At 35.8% G+C, this 17,924-nt stretch overlaps 1 protein-coding gene across 3 annotated transcripts in view; it reads right to left on the bottom strand.

Annotated features, from left to right (window-relative positions):
• mrvi1 (murine retrovirus integration site 1 homolog) overlaps nucleotides 1–16,774 on the bottom strand; it is a 211,970-nt gene extending 195,196 nt beyond the window's left edge. For 2 of the 3 annotated variants that reach the window (XM_028794871.2, XM_028794873.2), the window contains exon 1: nucleotides 6,997–7,131. The gene's annotated coding sequence lies outside the window, so the exon portion shown is untranslated. Of the gene's footprint in view, nucleotides 1–6,996; nucleotides 7,132–16,717 lie in introns of those variants that run through there. The other variant, XM_028794872.2, reaches the window with a different exon arrangement.
• Nucleotides 16,775–17,924: the final 1,150 nt, after the last annotated feature.

Genomic DNA, 17,924 nt, shown 5'->3' with positions numbered 1-17,924 from the left:
ACATATAAAAACACAACTCTTCCCCCCACAAATACAGGGATAAAATGGTACGTAGTATTTTTCTGAGGCTCCAAACTCTTGAAAAACCTTCACCAGAAACCATAAGCCACACTGTCATAAACTTTTTACAAGTTCACAAAGTATATTTATACAGGTTTAATAAATATTCATGTCTCCTCAAATATATGTGCAACGGCAAATAGTTGTTCCACTGTTGCAAGACCCGAATGGAATCCACATTGCTGGATCTGAGGTTCAACTATCATACAGAACATTTATACTCCAATAACTCAGCATAGACTTTCCCAGCAAGGGCGAAAAGTGATATCTATTGGATAATGGAGCACATTCTGTTGCCTTCCATTTGAAAAATTTGGATGAGTTACTGACCCTGCCTTATATACAACATTTAAGAGGTGTGTTAGCTAAAACACATATACCAATCACTTAATTTTCAGCATTTTCTAGTCAGAATGTAAATTCTGGGCTTTAATGAGTATAATTTGCTTTTAATTTAATTGTCATGGGTCTTGATGCTTCTTGACATCCTTAGTGGTGAGCTTGACAATGCATTGTTCCACTCTTAAGGCTCAGTCTTCTGTGTCACTGACAGTAGAGCTATGCACAGTGCTTACCTTTTCAGCGTTCCATTGCTCCCATATTTTTTTTCCTTTAAAAGGTATACTTTGTGATTTCAAAGCCTTGATACAAATTCTACCGGTGCTTAAGCCTGTTAGTTTTGTACCTGTTTCTATAAATATTTTCCCATCCTCTAGCAGCTACAAACAAATACTCATTAAATGCTAATAGCCCAATCTCTGAGGATTGTATCCTTAGCAAGCTGGAGATGAATGTGTGCCCCAGTGATTCTAAGGGCTATGCTGTCTGGAGATCTGTGCTCCCGAAAGGGTTATCCAAAGGCAAATTGGTCTAAGAAGAGAGGGAAAACAAAGAACATTCCTTAAGTAATGTTCTGATTATATCACAGAGGACCATGGCTTTAAAAGGCCTGGGAACGGTGTTTGTCAGCAAATGACTAGAGACCCAGTGACCCACATACTGTGGTTAGGCTCATCCTGAAATGCTTGCATGGGACCATAGGCTAGTAGGGAAAAGTAGAATGCATCCAGGAATACTAGACATTAGCAGTGGGCAGTGGCTCTTAGAATTCAGACCATAACTTACCTGGTGGGAAAGGAGCTGTACTTTGTGCAGGAGGTTGAACAATACTTTCCAGATTTAATCAAATGTGCACATCATTGGGTCTAGAATCAAAATTCTTAATCACTAATGGTCTTTTTCCTACTATGGAGCTGTCACATGGGAGAGGCCCCAAGTGGGATACTGGATACTCACAAACACAGTCAGAATTTGGTATCAAGTTTGAGAAACTGAGGTTGCATATCTGCTGTTTGCTGCTTATATTGTCTTCTTGGCCTTATCATAGTGTGATCTCCAGCATGCGCTGAATCTCAGCTGAATATAATGCAGTTGGGATGAAAACTGTCATTTCAAAATCTGAGGTTGTGGCTTTCTTCTACAAAAGAGATTTCTGCTTCTTGCAGGTAAGTGTAAATCGAGTGAAGCAGTTTAAGCACCTTGAGATCACTTTCCCAAGTGAGGGTAGAGATGATTATAAGATTGAACAATAAAATGGAGAAGCAGCAATAGTTTTACAAATGTTGTAGTGTTCCTTGGTGATGAAATACGAGTTAAAGTCCATGTTGAAAACTGTCTATTATTTGTCTACATCCACATCCTCACCAATGGTCATGAGTTCTTGGAATTGATTGAAAAAATGAGAAAGTGGTTGTAGAAGAAGCTGAAACAAAGTTCCTGCACAGAGTTGCTGGGCTCACTCTCCAGGAAAGGAGAAGCTAGTTGAGGCAATCTGGGGATGTAGTTAGTGTGCCCACTGGATGCATTCAAAGCATGGCCCACTGGGATGAGCAAACTCAGGACAAAATGAAGGGATAATATATCTCAGCTCTCCTGGCAGGATGTGTACATTCCTCAAGAAGAGATGAAGGAAGTTTCTGGGGATAGGGAGGGTGGGTCAGCATGCTAATGCTATTACCTTTTCCAGGAAAAGGAGAACACAAATGATGACAATCATGACACTAATGGGAAGGAAGTATCTGAATCATAAAATTGACACTCTTTATTACTTTAATTTGAATATTTGAGGAATAGCACAATCTAAGACCAGATACAAAAAAAAAAAAAAACAATTCTGCACTTTCCTCAACTGAAATTTAGCCAGGGCTTTGCATAGATCATTTGTTGGTGGAGGGCAGCTGCTAATAACTTAAAAATACCTTATCCAAGATATGCAAACTGTATAAATCATATTTGGACAGACTATCACAATTAAATTCAAACAAAGTATTAAAGTGGTTAGGCCGAACTAGTATCTTGAAGAGAAAAAGTGAAACTGAAACTGAAAATGAAAAAGATGTGTGAAGGTATTACTGGAGTTAAAGCAATCTACAGCCAGAGAAAAGGCATAATTGAATCATCACAGATTCCTCTCTAATGTTCCAATGGTCCCCCTAGGACAAGTACCATGATTGCCATTGCAATTCATTTATAACGAACAATGCCTCGGTGTTGATAAGGTTATATCAGAATCAGCTATCACAGAGCCACCTCATGATAAGGAAAATTTTGAATTATAGTTACAGCTGGTAGGTAAACCTCTTGCTAATACAGTATATGCTCTACGTTTCTCCAAAATTAATGCTACTTTGTAGCACCTACTGATAAGGACAAGGGAGTTCATCTGGAATGCCAAAAACCTTAATGTATTCTAAATGATAAAAGATGTTATTACATGAGAACCAGGTATGGTGCTAGCCTACCTCATGAAGAAACTAACCACAACCTGGGTTAGAGGAAACTATCTACATTAGAAAGAAACTAATCACAATCTGGAGAAGTTGGAGTTACATGCTTGCTATTTACTACGAAGAAACGAATTTGTACTGTATATGGATCTGAGCTCACTGTGACAAACAATACAACAGGTACACTCTGACTAGTGCACACAGTCAAAAAGATGTTAGAGACAGACTCACAAGCAGCCCCTTATTACATGGACTAGGCCAGCTGTGGAAGAATAATTTTAGGATAAGATAGCATTCATCTTAAAGAAATAGCATAAAGGCTTAATAGATGTCAGAAACCTATCCAGGTACACCAGGAAACCAGATAAAGGTTAAGTGAACAACAAACTGTACACTGAAATATAAGAACTGGTTTAGGAAAAATACTGAGATGGTCAAGTAAATAATGTTCCAGAAGAAAGGTTGATGTAATATACAAAATGTACTGAAGGATGTCTAAGAGATGACAAAGAGATGACAAAGAAATCAGCAGATGTCCTACAAACGAGAATGGACAGTTGCTACATGCACAAAAATTTCAAGGGTGGTAGCTCACCTCAAAAAGTATAAGAAGAATCAGAATATAATATAATTAATTTATTTTATATAAATCATTTGGGTGTAAACCAATGAAACAACCAGAGTAATATGTATGCATTGATTGACGCAGTATGTAAATTCAACTGTTTATAAAATGAACCTCTATTCTTTGTTCCTCTGAGCATTCTCACCATGCTGTAACAGACTGCTTTTAAAGAATGCTCCCTCCAAGGCATTTTGCTGAGGAGTAATTAAAAGATACAATGAACAGCTTTTCTCTTGCCTGATAACTGATTTATCCTGTTAGGGGATGTTTCTTTCTTTAATAAGATGTTAAATTTCTACCACACAGCACAGAATTATTCTTCATATATACAGTATATTCATGCCTAAGCATACAATTTATACAGGCAAAAGATTGCACTTTTATAAATAAAGTTTCAAGTTTCCAAAATTTCATGCTTTTCTTATTTTTTATTGACAAAGAGAGATGGATTCGAGGTATGATCTTTATGATCAATAATTAATGAAGTTCGTTAGTGATACATTCATATCTTTGAAGTAATTATTGCCACAAGCAGCACAGTAAGAAGACTTTCATGTTTTGATGCAGTAATGTTATTAAGAGGTCAAATCTCCTGGATTTATATTATAGAAGTTATTCTTTTAAATGATGCACTACATTCATCTATTCACTAGCTGAATGCGCTTTTCTGTTTTTTGTGCTGGGGTCTACCTGAGTAGTTTTACATTTAAGACAGGAACCAACCATGGATGACATGCCACTCTGGCATTCTATTTAAAAATTAATTTCAAAAATTCTGCTCAGTTCTGCAAAATACACAGAGAAGAGAGGACCCAGATGACACTGTACCCAATAATTCCAAACAGTTAAAAGCCTTACGTACACTGTGTCCCCACAATTTATGCCCCATCTAAACACAGTTGCTTGCCTCTAGTGGCATTCCACTCATTCCAGAATCCACAGACCTGCCAGAACTTATAAACTAAAGATTTAACAGATAAGACTGGAGGAAGAATTAAAGGTAATACTAGAAATGCCAGGAGAGTATTGAAATTACTTGTTCCTTCACATCTCATATAATAAATATTTGGAACTGGTTTTAAGCCTAGTACCACTGAGTACTGTTTCTTCATGTCTTCAACACCATATCAACTTGCCTGACTTACTGGATATAATTAGCTGAGTGGTCCTTCTTATGCCAAATTGGAATATTGCCTAGGAGAGTCTTTAAAACTTAATAAAATCTCCCATAAACTGTGTTTTAGGGTGTAGGCCTCTCTGGATTGTCTGTAATTTGCTTTTCATTGTTAACAAATTATTTTTCACCATTGGAGAAGCAATTTCTTTTCTGATGTATTGTAAAACATCCATAATATTGACATGAAGCAGGCCAGGTCACACTGTACTAAAATAAACACCCACGAGATGAAAAATGAAAATGACTAGTCTGCAAAACTATTTGTCATGGCACAAGGAAAAGTCAAATAAATATTTCTATCGATGCTTATTATTGACACATTAAAACTTGTCTAAACATATAACTTAAGTTTTAGTTCAGTAATTTTACTAAAAATAACATGTAAACTCTGAAATGGAGCGGCACGGTGGCGCAGTGGTAGCGCTGCTACCTTGCAGTTAGGAGACCTGGGTTCGCTTCCTGGGTCCTCCCTGCGTGGAGTTTGCATGTTCTCCCCATGTCTGCGTGGGTTTCCTCCCACAGTCCAAAGACATGCAGGTTAGGTGGATTGGCGATTCTAAATTGGCCCTAGTGCATGCTTGGTGTTTGTGTGTGTCCTGCGGTGGGTTGGCACCCTGCCCGGGATTGGTTCCTGCCTTGCGCCCTCTGTTGGCTGGGATTGGCTCCAGCAGACCCCCGTGACCCTGTGTTCGGATTCAGCCAGTTGGAAAGTGGATGGATGGATCGAACTCTGAAACGTATATTTTAATCAAAGATGGCACTATTAGTATTCTTATGACACAGCAAAGATTTATATCCTTCCATCAATTGAAATGAAGTAAGATTGTAGTGTAATAAACAACAGTTCAGACAAGACTATTGTATCATGATTAAAATTAGGAATATAGGAAAATCTTTAAAATAAAATCAGTCAAAAGCGCCGTAAAGCAATGGCACTGTGGTTTTATAAAAAAAATGTCTTGTTTGCCTTTGAAGTAACAGCTGGCTGGTGACATATTAATACTGATACTAGGGAGGCTTGTGTCCACAAAAGTATTCCTGAAATGAAAATAATGTTGTTGTTTAATTTTAATATTAACCCAGGTTCCACTTAACTCAGTCACCCTTTCACATCCAATAAATCATCTAGATATTAGAGTCTGACATTATTACTGTACGTACATGATGAAACTGGCCTTGAGGTAAAAAAACACCCACAGTTAACTGTTTCCCATCCACTATATAACGAAAAGTCAGGAAAAAATGGTCAGATTTTCTGTATGCACATGTGACTGATCATGTTCAATAAAGGTTGGTACATGTTAAGAGAAAGTAATTTAAACCGTCTACAGTACATAGAGAAGAGGTTTATTCCTTGGGAAGTATCAGTGCCATAAATCAGATCTGAACTCAAATTATTTTTAGTACTTCCTGTGTCTGCTTCAAACACTTGGTCAATTAAGCTGGCAGCCAAGGCCTTGTGGAACATTTATTTGTCCTGTTCTATTTTCAAGGCATTGTACATGTGCAATGCATGCGTGAGTCAGTTCCCTAGGGATAAAACATTTGAATGAGGCACAGAACATTTTCTCATTGAAGGGTGAAGGGGTTAGATGTGACTTAGAGCAATGGCTGTTTTTCATTGTGGTACTGTATTTTACCATGAGAACCTTTTGTGAAATCCAAAATGCAGTTAAATAAAACATGAGGAAAATGCAGTGTTTTTTTTTATTGAGTTGAAATAATTGACTGCCTAGCAGATGTTTAAAAATATTACTTAAATATTTAAAAGAATTAACTTTTTTAACTTGTAAGAATATCTGCTATTCCTTAGTTATTTAAGAAGTGAAAGAAAAGAGTGCAAGTAATTAAAAACAGTAACTGTTCCCTTTTAAGCTCATGATAAACACATGTACAAATATTTTGATTGAGCACATGTGTTTACTGTGACTTCAATGACAACAGTCCCAGAATGATCTCTTAAAACAGTCAATACAATTAAATTCACCCAGCACTGAATAATTTCAGTTATGTCTGGTCCATGTTTAGCTATGTGTATATACATACACATACATATATTCACATACACACAAGCACACACATTTACTGTATATATGGGCATAATTTATACATAACTAATATGATAAACATACAGTTTATAGTTTTGGTTTATAGATTATATGAAGTTAGCAGTTTGGTATTCTGTAAACTTGCTCTTAAAAAGCAGTACAAGAGCCTGCAACATTCAGTATGTTGCACATAAAACAACTGTCAAATATAATTACTATATTAAGTGCACCACAATAAAAATAAAAGAAGATCCTGACAAACGATAAGTCACAGCTTTACATAAACCACAGCTCGTTTACCTTAACAGCAGGAGAAGAGCCAGCTTCTAGCTTACAGCAGAATACAGTTGATTCCCAGATCCCTTACATTTTGAGATTTCTACCTAAAGCTTAACAAATTCTTGTCTTTTTCCTTTTTGAAGCCAGCCTCTGTTTCACTCCCGGGAGCTTTTACCATTTAAGGTCATTGTTTCATCAGACTCTTTTTGGCTACGCAGAAGTTTTCTCCAGAAGCTTAAAAGACTAAACAGACTGATTGCTTCCACCAAAATGCTTTTCAGAAATTTAATTTCAGTTTAAAAGTGAATAAGCCATCCTTACAAGTATATATTATATGTATAATAACGTATTATTATTACCTATTCAAAATGTAATAACACAGAAAATATTGGTAATGGAAAGAACCCAATGATACTTAAAATAAACAGGACTTTGCATGATTGACTTAAGATAAAATATATATAGCTGCTGCAATCACTATTTATGGAACAGCCTTTGCATTGCTGCCAAATGATTTATTAGAGCAAATTCCCACAGTTAACTAGAAGATTACAGTAATGTAGTAATTCATTTATTTCTTTATGCCTTTTCTTTAATTCATGTTTTGTTTGAAAAAATGTATTTATATCTATATATGAGGGTAAAAAAATACTAAAAGTGATATCAAATATTGTGAAACAGTGGTAGTCACCTGGCTTTCATTTAGGTCCTTGCCCCTGACAGTGTGTAGTTTGTATTTTCTTCCCAAGTCTTCATGGGTTTCCTTCCTCCATATTCTTCAGGCACTATGCTCAATTATCATAGGTGTGTAAGTACTGGTGTTTTCAGTGATCAAACATATTTTAGAAAATTGATGGATTCATGGATAATAGCAAATTTGCAATTAAACAGGTAAAGGTCACTAGCTTCAGATGAATCTGTTTGATTTCTGACTCTTATACCGTCATATATCCATCTGTCCAGTTTCTAACCCTTATATTCCAGTCAGGGCTAGCAGTTCCAAAGCCTGTCCCCTTGGCATCAAGGCAGGACTGGAAAATATTTAAACTCAGGATTTCTGAGGCAGCACTGACCACTGTGTCACTGTGTAGCCTGCTGTTATACTGAATATACAATTTGCATTCTACTCACACATTTATTGAAATAATTTATTAGTTCTCACTCACCACCCTGAAAAAGCCTAAGCAAGATCAGAAGAATGGATGGAGGGGTGGAAGGATGGAAGCATTAACCATTAAAAGAGCAACTCTTCATTCAGAGCTCTCCAAGTCTAATTCCCAGACAAAGTGAAAGAAGCAGCATAAGATTTCTTCTAGTTTTTGACTGCTGCAATGTTTTTATAAGACATTAAAGACCCAGTATCCCACATTTATTTTCCTCTTGTATCTCTGAAATATGATCCCTCTGCATTCTCTTCAAAAATAATGATTTTGTTTTATCTCATAGCAAACAATGTTGACTAGAATGAATGTCTATTTTAACTAAAATGCTTTCAGTTTACATGACGAAAATGTTTTAACTTTATATTATGCACAGTTTCACATTGAAAATATAAGGTAAATACTGATGAATTTCTATAAATATATGACGAGCTAATTATTGCCTTTAAATATTTTTGTTTTTGTTTAGAATAAAATGAAAAAACTTCATAAAAAGATAAATATCAAACTTAAATAGCTATTTGAAATTCACCATTCTAAATGTAATATAAATGCAAAATACATTTTAGGTGGTGAAATCATAGAGCAGGGAATATATTTTAAATAGCTTTCTAAATGCACATTATTTCTTCACAAAGTTAAGAGGAATCACATGTGGCAGCAACATGAGCAAAACAAGAAACAACTCCAAATTGAACTTAGCAGTACCAGTTAGTAGGCCCCCACATTCTGATAGCTGTTCAGTTTAACAGCACACACGTTTTAGAGTGTGGGAATGGGAGGAAACCAATCACTTTTCTTCCAATTTTTAGGAAGTAAAACATAAATAAAACAATGTATTGACATTCCTAGTTAGTGGGAACGTTTTGAGTTCCAAAGGAGAGAGTTTTTTTTGGCAACATTAAAGTAAATATTGCAGTCTATGTCGGTGAATTATCTACGTATGTATGTGTGAGTTGAGTATCTTAAAGCATCTGGGGGAGATACGTTGAAACAGAAGCTATCCAGGGGTGAGGAATCTTCCAAAAGTCTGGGGATGGAGATAATACAGCACACGGTGAATTATAATAGGAACAACTTTCTTAAACACTTTTTATTCAGAATGCTTGTGAGGGATGGAAAGGACTCTGTTTAATGAAGTGGGCCAAGGCATTACATATTAACTTGGGTTTATGTCTCCTTGTTGTTTTTGCTAAATGTGATTTGTAAATTTCCATGTAATTTTATGATTACTGTTGGTTTGGTTTACTAGTTTTTGTTTGTATATTGTCACTTTAAATGTGAGTCGATTTTGTAAGTTCTATAGGTCATACTTCAGGAGGTATTGGCCTCTGGCTATTTATGGCCACAGAAGAGGAAGCTCAGGCAGTGGTGCATTGAAGTTGTTTGGAGTCAGTTGTGAGTATTGCTTTACTGGTGGATTAATGTGGTTTTATTGGTTTTTGACATTTTTTTTTTGGTCTGCCTTTAGGGTTATTGCTTATGGAATGTGTTTTGGGACTTGTTTGCATTGGATTGCCTTTTAGACAGCTCCCTTTCTGCTCTTTTAAGCCTATGTGTTATATTTTAAATTTTTGTAATAAATATGCTGATATCCATTACAGAATATATCTATATATCTATGGGAAAAGCAAGCAGAACATGGTACTGTAAGGCACGAATGACAGTCAACTCAGCTTATGTTAAAATATCTGTAAAGAACTTACTAAATTTCAGCCTGGGTGAACTCATATTGCTAAACTGACCTATGATGTGTGTGTGTAGGTGGGTGCGTGTGTGTGTGTGGGTATGTGTGCCTTCATACTGTGATGGACTAGTGCCCAGTCAGAGTATTGTTCCTGCCTTGTGTCCCTCTGATGATTACTGGGATAGGCTCCACCTGCACCACAACTCTGCCCTGGATAAGTGGAATGGATGCCTATAATATCTGTTCAGTTCTTGTCATTTGATTACATGCTATATGCAGTACTTGAAGTGGAAAGAAATAATTGCTTCTACACTTGTTTTTTGTAGGCTGCCTGCTCAATGCTCTCTCTCACTGAAGCACATACATGCATTCCAGGAGCAGCAAGCACTGTCTTTGTAAAATAAAGAATAAAATGCTTTATAGTAAAAGAATATAAGTGATCACATGACTTTTTTCAATTATTATTGTTTACTTGACTGTACAGTTGGCAGCTGGCAATGACTTTCGGAGATGAATCCATTTCCATGGCCCTGAAGGAGGACACTCTACCATGGGGTGTATGTGAACTAAACAAAGTGAGGTGCACAGCTGGTCTTCTTTTAAAATGAGTAAATTTCACAACAATGGTTTTGCTCTTTGCTTTTTTGCCTTATAAAAACAACATGGATAAATTGTTTTGTAATATGTGTGTAATCTCAAGATGGGATCAATACTCGATAAAATTTTTGTCGTGAAAAATGGACGCATTCTGTATGTTTTAAGGTTTTCATCACAATGGGACTCCAGTACCCTTTAGCTCTGTTATAAAGTTCAAGAGAGTGGGCTAATTATTGTTTAACATTTATAAAAATAGCTTCACTTTAGAATGCAATTTCAAGTGATAAACTAATACTGTATATGAAGAAAAAAATAAAATACCAAACTCATCCTATAAGGTTAAATTACCAAAGCGAGTAGTTATTGTTGTTGTTGTTTATGTTGTTTCACCAGAGCTAATAGCTCCAGTATTTGCTGCTTTTTATTCTGTGCCCTCATTCCACTTTTCACTGCCACCCCCTATGAGCCTCTAGTTCCAGTCTGCAGTGCTGCACAGTCCAAGATATATGTTCCAGTTTGTACTGGTTACCAGTATAAGCCAACAATTTAAATATTTGCTGCTATCTTACTTGACTAATTCCAGTCTACAGTGTTGTCCAGGTTCAGTTCCCTTATCCAGTCCATGCTACTCTCAAGTGAAGTTGCTAACTCCAGTCTATGCCACTGTCTAGGTCAAGTCACCAATCCCCATCTATGCTGCTTTCCACTAGTCTTCATCGCTGCCTGGTCTTGTGGGCAGGGTAGAGAAGCCTGAGGGTTCTACTGAGCTTAAATATGAACAAAATAGAGATGAATACCAAAAGGACTGGACAAGAAAATCATCATAGGAAAGCAAGATCTAAACCAGAAAAAGCACAGACAACAAAATGTCTTAGAATGAAAGGGCAAAAGAGATATGGGACATCAAGAACAAAGCAGTGGTCAAAACAGAACTAAAACTTAACAATGACCTCTATGAAGCTAACCTACACTACTTTTATTCAATGAGGAATACTGAACATGTGATTATGAGAATACAAAGAAAATTGTGGCATGCAAAATGACATTAAGACAAATGAAAACCAGACAAACAAATCACAGTTTAAATGAATCTAAAACCTCAAAGAAATGGTAGACATGAATCACAACCTCACAATGAGCCAGATAATTACACATTACATGCAAAAAATAGATTCAGGACATTAAAAAAATTCCAAATCATAACAGCAAGTCCAGTATACTAAACACTATTACATATAAAGTATAAATAATTATAATGCTGAATGCCAAAACATCATGTAATATGTACACAGAAGTTTACATACAAATATCCACAGAATGTTTATACTGAAACATTTTATGAACTATCAAGTCAAAACAGCAAAGAACCAAAAATAAAATTCAGTACAAACATCCAGATGTCTAAGGGTATCCAATCAGTCTGCCCATCAAGCTCTTTGCAACACACTGCAGCAGAGATAAATGACAAATAATATAGCGAAATATTATAAACACACCAGAGTTCTAGAATTTTTGAGAAGGCATGCATCTTGTGATCACAGCGTGCACACTTAATTATATTAATAACTAGGGGGCTCCGCCCCTTGCTCGCTTCGCTTGCCCACCCCCAGTTTGGTTTACCGAATATATAATTTAAAGAGATTGTTACTTTCATGGGAATTGTTACATATGCATTATTTTCACTTTTACTTTAAAACTTTTGTAAAAACAATACTTGTCCTTTATTTCCGGCCCTTTATTTTCTGCTGCTGGTAAGCTGCGTGTTTTGCTTGTCGCTTGTTGTTATTTTAAGAGCTGGAAGCACATGAAGCGTGTCTGACAAAAGCAATCCAACAACTGCTAGGTTAGATGTCCGTGGATTTGTTGTAAATGATGTCTCGCTGCCTTGTCTAGCGTGACGTTGTAAAAACAATACTTGTCCTTGTCCACGGCCCTGGGTGTGGTTACATCTCTTTCTCGCAGGACGTATAACGCTGCTCGCGTTGTGAAGGGGGTGGGGGTTGGTGTAGGGTGCCTGAACGCACGCTAAGGAGAAGCAGTTGGATCATCTGCTGGCTTTCTACTGCTGGGGAGCTGCGTGTTTTGCTTGTCGCTTGTCGTTGTTTTAAGAGCTGGGAGCAAGTTAAAGTGTCTCTCGCGGGACTTCAAATTGTCTTCCGAGAAGATCACGTCTTGTCTCAATAATCTCCCTCCCAAAGATTTTATCTCCCTCCCAAAGATTTTTTTTTTTTATAATAGAGAGATAGGATAAGGAGAGCCATTTTGTTCTTGGTCTGGTTTATACTGTGCTAAGCTTGAATGGTATGGTGAGTATCTTATGGGGACCGATTTTGTTGGTTTCATGAGAAGAAGAGAATGAGGGCTTCACTGTCTTCAGGTTTCTCAGTTTTTGCTCTAGAGTAGAGGAAGAAACCCTGGCAGACCACCTGTGCACCCCACAATTGACTCTGCCTCTTCTGCCTTCAGCAGTTAAAAGAAGGCCAAGACAAGACGTCACAGTCGGTTTATAGACCAGTGCCATGGAGGATACTACAGTTGTACCATTAAAGTGTTTCAACAAGTTGTACCTTGTTATTTTTTGCCAACATTAACTTTTCAACTTTATGTAAATGATGATTTAATCTGGAACCTCAACACTTATGTCCCAGCTTTGATTGCTTTTACAACAGTATTTAATTGATTTTATATTATAAATTCCTTAAAATCTGTTTATTATGAATCTGGTTTTGAAAAACTCACTAATAAGTTCTATACATGTTTGGAATCATTAGACTTGTTTTTCTGAATGCACATGATTTTGTTTTTTGCTTACATGTAGTTGCCGCCACTTCAAATTATTTTTACACGGCGAAGGCCATAGTGTTTACTGCTGCTACAACCGTTGCGAGTCATGTGACACTTTATGTCGTCATGCTCTGCCTATATAGGAATGGTTACTTCAACTATCATTTCTGGCTGTGTTCTGGTTTTGATAATTGTCTCTGTTTGTCTTTTTCAATTTTCTGACTTCTGCCTGTTTTTTAATCCAAGATTTCACCAGCTCCCTGTTGTTATTTTCTTTCCCTGGTCATTTTCACATTACTTCACCTCTGAACACCTCTACCTTTGAAGAATGTCCATAACAGTATTCATTTAACTATGACTCAAAATGTAATGAACAGACATCTGCAGAATACCTTTCCTAAGAAGTGTATGACCTTTGGGGCATCAGATGCCACTGTTGACTTTCTTTGTCACTCACATGATACCCAAAACTGATATCCTAATATGTATTAATGCATACTCATGGATTGGGTCAGTTTTCTCCAGTGACTCCATTTTGCAGACATACAGTATTTTAAGGGTATTATTGATTCTGAGTTGAACAGGCATTGATGTATTGGTGATTTTTCTTTGCAATGTTCCATCTAGGGCTGATTGTTGCCTTGCTGCCATTAATGCCAGGATATGTTTACTGTGCCCCTAAGCAATAAAAAGCAGATGCAGAAAATCAATGTATTGCTAGTATACTGCTTAGTATGTTAATAATCTATCTATCTATCTATCTATCTATCTATCTATCTATCTATCTATCTATCTATCTATCTATCTATCTATCTATCTATCTATCTATCTATCTATCTATCTATCTAAAATGTTAATATTTTAGAATGACAGTCATCGGAAAAGTATCTGATAAAAATAGTTTGTCTATAACTAACAGTGCTGCTTTGAACACGGATATCTAAGATGTGAGAACATCTTAAGTCAAAACTGAGAGGCTACAAGTGAATGTGCTGATTGTGTGCATACACTAAATTGTTTATAAAGGCAATATGTGTTACAGAAGAGCTTAAACACACTTACATTTTTGCTTTTAAGTCAAAGATAGCCAAACCAAGCACTACAGACTCTGTTAAAATGCAGATTGAAAATGATAACATTTTTATGACATTTAATGTTCAGCCAAAAAGCTTAACTTGTTCTTACTTTTGAATAGCAAAATATAATAATTTTTTGGAGTTGGCATTTCAGTGAATAACTTAATACAAAAACATTTTTACCAGACCATTAGAAAATAATAAATTATATGAGGTTAGGACATTTACCTTAAGTCAGTTTATGAATAGAATGTTGAAAATTAAAGTTTGACTGAATGGTTGTCAGGAGCTCAGTTGATAAAAGATGATTGCTAAGTCTACAATACAGTGAGTTACAAAAAAGAAGAATAGGTGCAGAAAATGTGGTAATGAAAATCAGGCACGACAGACACATGTTATTTGTAGCACAGCTCAATTTGAGTAATAGTGGAACCACCTCAGACTGTTAATCAAATAAGAGAAAACAGCTGAAAAATATATGCGGTAATGAAATACCAATTCAATTTTTTATTATAAAGGTTAACTTTAATGACTTGCAGAGGTGACAATTCTGTCGTCTATTTTCAGAACAAGTACTTCCCATTATCTTTGCATCATAGGCAGTTTCTAAACCAGTTAGCTGTCCAGCAAGGGATACACTTAAACAACAAACACATATTTAGGAGGATGAAGGAAACAGAGAACGTGCAAACTTCACACAGAAAGGAACTCTCCTAGGAATCAAAGCCCCGTAAGCCAGTCTAGGCCATTGTGTCAAATACATAAATACATACATGTTAGTGATAACTGTTGGTAAATAATATGCCTTTATGGGTCTACTTTCTCTTTTATCTATGTTGTACCAATCAAGCTACTTCTGATGTGATGAACTGAATGTCATTTAAATAGTATCTAGTACTAGTAGTGATCTGTTTATATGTTCTGTATTGATAACTTGTTACACAAGACCTATAAAAGGCCTTTAGGCTTTCATTGTTAATCTGGTTCTTTAACAGAGTAATCCTTGTATATACTGTATAGTTTTTTGTGTACTTAGACTTTTTGTTAATTATCACTTAAATGGGAGAGTAAATGGGAGAACTCTCTTTTTAAGTGGTAAGTTCTTTTTTTGGTATATATTAATGTGTTTACAGTTTAAAATGGAATTCAGTACACCAGGAACTGTAATGCAGGCTGCCACTGTTCTGTACTGTAACTGAAGAAAACATGTTGTATCAAACATTATTATTCAGGCTTCTAACTCACAAGTTTCCTTTGGTAATTTAATAAAAAACTTTAAGAACAATTTACCTAAAACTAGGTAATGAATACAGTTTTCCCTAAAAAACTTTGACATAAGAGTTCTGCCAATACTATTATCCATAAAACACTGTTATATGCATAAAATTTTCTAACTGCTGGTCATAATTCTAATTTTAAATCTTGATCATACCCTAGCCTTTATTGGAAGGCAAAGCAGCTGTCATGATTTTTAACATGCATTTCTTGAATTCACATTTCCATTACAAGATGATAAGAGTTGGGGACTAGTCTGGTAGCACCAGCACAAGTCTGGAACCCACCCTGGAATTCCTTCACATGGCGGTGTCATGAGCAAGCTTGTATATACCCATAAAGAATTTGTGAATTTCCCCTTGGGATTAATAAAGTATCTATCTATCTATCTATCTATCTATCTATCTATCTATCTATCTATCTATCTATCTATCTATCTATCTATCTATCTATCTATCTATCTATCTATCTATCTATCTATCTATCTAAAGAAATGTGGCCAGAGGTAGAAAATGATCTTCCTCTGTATATATATATACTATACTATACTATACTATACTATACTATACTATACTATACTATACTATACTATACTATACTATACTATACTATACTACCTGTTCAGTGATGGTTTTTAGCTTGTGCCCAAAGTTGCTAGATTCAGCACCAGCTTCCCACTACCCTTAAAAATGTCACTGATTTGGAAAATGGATGAAAGATTGATTTTCTCTCAGACTAACTAACTAGAAACAATAATTGTTTTATAGTCAAAAAAGTAAGCAAATTATAGCAAGACTAATAAGATTAGCACTTCAACATGCCCAATTACTGTGCATAAGAAAGTAAACCATGCTGCTAAAAAATAAGAACATCTGTATAATTTTATGTTAAAAAAAATCCTGATTCAGATTTCATCATTGGTACAATGTACTCAAATACATGAACATGAACTGCTGTTTCAAACTTCAAACATTTCAGATAATGGGTAACATATCACTACTAGCAAACAGTACTGGTAATAAAATCATGCAGATTGTAAAATGTAAAGCATTTCAATTAGAAAGCCAAGGAACAACAGAATAACCTCCACTGCCCCTCATCATATGTAATGTACACAGGTCTAAGTCAAATGCAGGGCTGTTAAAGCAGTCAGATACTCTTACCTTGATAATATCCTTTCTTTGTTCTGGTGTGATCCTTCGTATGTGCAGTTTATCTGTTTAAATAAAGGAAATGTACAGATACAAAGACATTTACATATTTCCAGAGATATGAAAATAACAGCAGCTTTATCAGAAGAGTGCCATGTAGCGCCTCCATCAAGTGACGCACTGAATGAAGGTAAGTGCAGTAATGTGGCAGACAGCATTAGCCATCTGCATCCATCTCAGCACTTTCACAGGATTTGCAGATTACTACTTTTCATATCTAAGGGCAACAATAACCAGGCAACCAATTTGCATCAAGATTTTATCCTTAGCCTAGCAACAAACAGTTCCTCTCTTTGTAATGAAGATAGATATCTGTCAGATAAGGGTGCCTTTGATCCCCTTACAGACAACTGTTGAATAGGGTACTGATTATCCCTTTATGACCATGACCACAGCTCGATATTTATGCTAACTGTATTTAGGATAATAAAAAGATACATGAATATATTAAAAAAAGGAAATATCAATAAACAGTATGCAGGAATGTTACAGAGACTATAAATAATTGTCTATTATGGGGACATGAATAGTAATTGAAAGAGATAGTGGGGAAGAATTCCTGTTACTCTAGATAAAGAGTAATTGTACATGTTCTTCATTGATAAGTAATAAAAAGTCATTTTTTGTGAAGTTCTCAAATTTTCTAATATAATTTAAACAGAAGCATAGATTGTATCTGTTAACCTAAACTTTCTATTCACTGTTTTTCATCACCTTTACCCAATTCTCCATTCCTTTTAGAAACTTGCTTTAACCTTTTCCACAGCCATGACAGACTCTCTTTCTGGATAGAAAGCCAGTGCATCTTAACAAGTACACAAACATGCCTCTTCAACCACCAATGCTAAAGCAATCAAAATCATAATGTGACCTGACAGGATGTCACTGGACTGTGGGAAAAAGGAGCCCTTGAAGAAAGTGCATGAACAAAGAAAGTCTAAAAATAATATTCTAGTCTTGATTCAGGCCTGAGACCTGAAACCATATGTAATGAGGCAGTAGTACTGCTGTACATCAAACTGCCCTTTATGGTTATCACGAAAGTGTTCAAAGGAGGGTAAACAATCAATATTTCAGATCTTTGAAAGAGACCATGATGACTAGCATCCCATTATTATTAAAAAAGTGAACATATCTTGCAGGAAATGGCATACATTTT

This window comes from Erpetoichthys calabaricus, chromosome 2 (genome assembly GCF_900747795.2).
Source record: "Erpetoichthys calabaricus chromosome 2, fErpCal1.3, whole genome shotgun sequence".
Lineage (NCBI taxonomy): Eukaryota > Metazoa > Chordata > Cladistia > Polypteriformes > Polypteridae > Erpetoichthys > Erpetoichthys calabaricus.
Note: the sequence above shows the minus strand (reverse complement) of the source record. Positions and strands in the feature narration are given on the sequence as shown.